The sequence below is a fragment of the Ananas comosus genome, linkage group 11, assembly GCF_001540865.1.
Source record: "Ananas comosus cultivar F153 linkage group 11, ASM154086v1, whole genome shotgun sequence".
Classification (NCBI taxonomy): domain Eukaryota; kingdom Viridiplantae; phylum Streptophyta; class Magnoliopsida; order Poales; family Bromeliaceae; genus Ananas; species Ananas comosus.
Window position 1 is genome coordinate 4,028,851 of NC_033631.1, and position 5,799 is coordinate 4,034,649.

The window sequence follows — 5,799 nt, forward strand, 5'->3', positions numbered from 1 at the left end:
GCAAAGTTATACTGTTAGGGCTCAACTGAGTAGTCTAACGTTGTTCCGATTTTGGTTCTTGTGAACGTTGACATCGATTCGTTCCAAATTTACATTCTCGGGGCATAATAGAAAGCAATTACTACTTGTTCGATAGAATGAGAAAAAGTACTCGTTGCAAAGTTATACTGTTATAGTGCAACTGAGTTGTCTAATGTTGTTCCGGTTTCTGTTCTTGTGAACGTTGACATTGATTCGTTCCAAATTACACTCTCGGGGCATAATAGAACAAAATAATTAGGTTTGGGGGCATTGCTCCATTGAATGAGAAAAAGTACTAGTTGCAAAGTTATACTGTTAGGGCTCAACTGAGTAGTCTAACGTTGTTCCGATTTTGGTTCTTGTAAACGTTGACATCGATTCGTTCCAAATTTACACTCTCGGGGCATAATAGAAAGCTTTTACTCCTTATTTGATAGAATGAGAAAAAGTACTCGTTGCGAAGTTATACTGTTGTGGCGCAACTGAGTAGTCTAATGTAGTTCCGGTTTTGGTTATTGTGATCGTTGACATCGATTCGTTCCAAATTTGCACTCTCGGGACATAATAGAACTATTTAATTAGGTTTTACTCTTTGTTACATTGAATGAGAAAAAATATTAGTTGCAAAATCATACTGTTAGGGCACAACCGAGTAGTCTAATGTTGTTCTGGATTTTGTTCTTGTGAACGTTTACGTCGATTCGTTCCAAATTTACACTCTCGGGGCATAATAGAAAGCTTTTACTACTTTTTCGATAGAATGAGAAAAAGTACTCGTTGCAAAGTTATACTGTTATGGTGCAACTGAGTAGTCTAATGTTGTTCCGGTTTCTGTTCTTGTGAACGTTGACATTGATTCGTTCCAAATTTACACTCTCGGTGCATAATAGAACAAAATAATTAGGTTTGGGGACTTTGCTCCATTGAATGAGAAAAAGTACTAGTTGCAAAGTTATACTGTTAGGGCTCAACTGAGTAGTCTAACGTTGTTCCGATTTTGGTTCTTGTGAACGTTGACATCGATTCGTTCCAAATTTACATTCTCGGGGCATAATAGAAAGCAATTACTCCTTGTTCGATAGAATGAGAAAAAGTACTCGTTGCAAAGTTATACTGTTGTGGTGCAACTGATTTGTCTAATGTTGTTCCGGTTTTGGTTCTTGTGAACGTTGACATTGATTCGTTCCAAATTTACACTCTCCGGGCAAAATAGAATAATATAATTAGGTTTGGGGCTTTGTTCGATTGAATGCGAAGAAGTACTCGTTGCAATGTTATACTGTTTTGGCGCAACTGAGTAGTCTAATGTTATTCCGGTTTTGGTTCTTTTGAACGTTGACATTGATTCTGTAACATACCAGATTTTGGTATAAAAATAAAAATAAATAAAAATAGTGTGAGAAACTATTTTTATTGGATTTGTAGAAGTAAAACATAAGTCAGAAGTGACTTGTCACGCCCCGCGACCAACTGCCTATTTGGACCGGGTCGCGGCGCCGACGACAGACCGCCGAACGGACCGGGAATTCCCCTGTACGCGGACAGAGTCTCCCCAGTACGTCCAAGGCGTCGCAATCCAAACAATCAACGAATGTTCCAACAAGGAACGGATATCAATCCAGATTGCATAAGGAAGTATCAAATACATAATCTACTTGCTATTACAAGCATTCAGCTAAGTACATCTCAAATCAGTTTACATTATACTTCCGATTTCGATCATAATAAATATTACATAATTTATTTTACAAGTTTAGTACATTTTGATTCTAGCCTTCCAGAACCCTAAGCTAGACTGCCTCAGGGCACTGCTACCTCAGTCTCTGTGGTGGGGCGCTATCTACTGAGCTACGCCCTCGCCTCGCGCCGCCGCGCCGCACACGAACGACCTGAAAATCCCAAAACAACGTGGGGTGAGAACCAATTCCATGGTTTCCAGTGGGTACGGCCACCCAAGGGAAAAGCTCGACCGATAGGTCTAAGTTGGCCCTGCAACATGTCAGTTCAACAATATACAATGCGAATATATTCAATTGAAATACATGTCAGGCCTAACAATATGCGATATGAAATTCATGCAACAACTAGTAGATCACTTGGATTCTACTTTTACTTGACTACTTTAGCTTACATCTTTACTCTAAGGTCTCTATTACCTTAGGATCACAACACAAACCACTAGCTTCTAAGGTTTCTATTACCTTAGCTCAAGCCCCTATCTCTAGCTCATAAGGGTTCCTCTACCCTATCATAGCTAACCACCCGACTCGGCTTCGAGTCAATCATCCGCGGATAGCCCGCGCGCTGGCTGCTCAACAGCCTACCGCTCTCAGCCCCCTAGCGGCGAAGTCGTCGCACACGCTAAGCTCGGCTCGAGTCGCACGACCTGTCCATCTGGTGGCGATCGCGTTGCTCTTACCCAGCGTGGGCTCGAGACATGACATACCGTCTGGCGGCGAACGGATCGCTCCACACCCAACAACGGTCATGTCAGACTCGGCCACCTGGAGGCACCCGCATCGTACTTACCCAGCATAGTATCAGTCTGCTCTGGCGGCCTGATCCTCAATGGCTTAGCCATCCTGGCGGCGAAATCGTCGCACAAACGCCACGGCAATGGCTCAAGCCCCGGGCGGTGATCTCCACGTGGTCACGCCCAATCTACCCACAGTACCAAGCTCGGCGGCGAAGTCGTCGCACACACGCCCTAGCTTGTACTAGGGACATCAAAAGTCCTGGGATTCCGGAATCCACTCTCCACAGGTCGAGGGTTCATAACCAACCCTATATCATCGACCTAACTCATCCTAGTGGCTATACCACTATACTCATCAACCTAGGTTCCAACACTCTAGGTTTTATGTCCATGTCACTTAACCTAGGTACACTTGCTAGGTTCTTATCCTCTTTGCCTAGATGTCCATTTCTAAGTTTACTAGTTCGACCTAGGTTTACCAACGCTAGGTTCGATGCCACACACCTAGATTGTTCGACTCTAGGTTTACTACTCAATCTATGTTCTTTAACACTAGGTTAGATGCCACTCGATCTACCTGACAACCTAGTTGTCCAATCAACTCTACTCACACTAGAGTTATCGTTATTATCTACTTAGCTTTCAAGATGCTACTTTGCATTCTTTATCTTAACTAGCATTATACACATGCTACATTCATTATGCCTTCTACTTAGCATTTCATCCTTGCATCTTATCTAATATGCATTCCTTATTTTACTCATGTCTACATGCACATGCATCAACAGGTGATTACATTGCTAAGACATAAAGGGCGACCTAGTCGCTTCGGTAAGCACAACCCACCTTAGATAGCTTTTTCCGATTGCACGTCGACACTTGCAATCGGCCTCCCGCGGCACTCGGCACACGACACCCGCTTGGGCCCGATCTCACTGTGGCTCCCCAAGAGCGCGCCGCTTCGCTGTTTCGAGTGTCGGCAACCTTCGCCTTGCTGCTACGGTGCTCGGGACCCACTCTCACAATTTGTGGACGTCGCCTCGGCCTCCCGGGAGAAAACGAAGCTCCGAGCGCCCGCTTCTCCAATATCCTCGCAACGGCTTGTCGGATTGACGAACCGACTTCGCCAACGTGTTTCGTTACCTACCAATTAGGTTTACAAGGGGTCAAATGAGATCAATCCCATCTATTTACAAAAACCCCACTTTGATGCCCTAGATGCCATTATTGCCAAATCCACCAAATCGATCTATGATTTGGGGTGAAATCATCTAAATAGCATACTAGGGTACCACTAAATCCATTTCTAGGGTTTTAGAACCCATCTACAAGGAACTATTACAAGAAGCCATGAAACTCACCTCTCCAAGAGCTCCAAGGAGAAGAAGAAGACGAAGAGGATGACGATGACGACGATCTCCTGCATCTCCTCCATCTTCTCCTTCTTTTTCTCCTCTCTTTTCCTTTCTTTCCTTTCTTTCCTTTCTTTCTTCCCCTTCTTTGCTTCGCACGATCAGAGAGAGGGAGAGAGAAAGAGGCTGAGGGAGTGTGAGAGAGAGAGAGAAATATCCCTCTCTAATACCCTCTCACATATTGTAACAATATCCCCAAAGGCCCCTCAACTTTTCGTCTCTTACACAGCCCTCTCTGGGCATCCCGCGCGCGGAGGGACCGGTCTCCCCGACCTGGGACCGGTCCTCGGGGCCTTCCCCCGCGGACACGCGTTCGGGAACCGGTCCCTCCCTGAGAGACCGGTCCTCGGGAGACCGGTTCCTCTCAGAGAGACCGGTTCCCGAGAGCTATACCTTCGGGACTTAGCCGATTTTCGGCCCTTCTCACCGATGTCGCAGGCTGGGACCGGTCCCTCCTCTGCCAGGGACCGATTGCATCAGCAACCCCATAGCCTTCGGCTGATGNCTAATGATAAAGAATTGCATATTCTAAAGAAAGGCTAATGGTAAAGAATGACTAAGAGTTGCATAATTTGCATATTTGTGAGGCATGAACATGTATTGCATGATGTTATATGTATATATCTGTTGGACTAACATGTTGCAGTGCCTCCTTTGGACCTGGTGGGTTGAGCACTTCTCTTGGGTGGCTGTACCCACTGAGGACTATGGACAATAGTCTCACCCCCGTGTTGTTGTTTTTGGGGGTACAGGTTCACACGCGAGCGGCTTGGCGGCGCGAGGAAAGGGCGTAGCTCCGTAGTTAGCACCCTACCACAGAGACCAGATAGCAGCACCCTGAGTCGGCTTCTTAGGGGTAAAGAAAAGAAAAGAAAAGAAAAGAATCGATGTTGTAATATTATGTTTAGAAATCGATTGTATATTTGGAAATTGAGGATCAATGTAATGAAAAATGCGCTGTAAAATGATGAGATGAATGATTGTAATAACATAAGATGTGTTATGTTGTTTGATACCTTCCTTATGCAATCGTTGTTGAAAATTGTTCCTGTTTGGAACCTCTTGTACTTGTATTGATTGCGAGGCCTTGAACGTACAGGAGAGACTCTGTCCGCGTGCAGGGGAACCCCTGTCCGTTCGGCGGTCTGTTGGCGTGCCCGAATCCGACCAAAGAGGCGGGCTCGGGGCGTGACAAAAAGTACTCGTTGCAAAGTTATACTGTTATGGCGCAACTGTGTAGTCTAATTTAGTTCCGGTTTTGGTTCTTGTGAACTTTGACATCGATTCGTTCCAAATTTACACTCTCGGTGCATAATAGAACAACATAATTAGGTTTTATTCTTTGTTCGATTGAATTAGAAAAAATACCAGTTGCAATGTTTTATTGTTATGGCTCAACTGAGTTGTCTAACGTTGTTCCGGTTTTGGTTCCTGTGAACGTTGACATCGATTCGTTCCAAATTTACACTCTCTGGGCATAATAGAAAGCTTTCACTTCTTCTTCGATAGATTGAGAAAAAGTAGTCATTGCAAAGTTATACTGTTATGGCGCAACAGAGTAGTCTAATGTTGTTCCGGTTTTGGTTCTTGTGAACGTTGACATCGATTAGTTCCAAATTTACACTCTTGGGGCATAATAGAACAATATTATTAGGTTTTACGCTTTTTTCGATTGAACGAGAAAAAGTACTCGTTGTAAAGTTATACTGTTATGGCGCAACTGAGTAGTCTAATGTAGTTCCGATTTTGGTTCTTGCGAAAGTTGACATTGATTCGTTCCAAATTTACACTCTCGGGGCATAAGAGAAAGCTTTTACTTCCTTTTCGATAGAATACGAAAAAGTACTCGTTGCAAAGTTATACTGTTATGGCGCAACTGAGTAGTCTAAT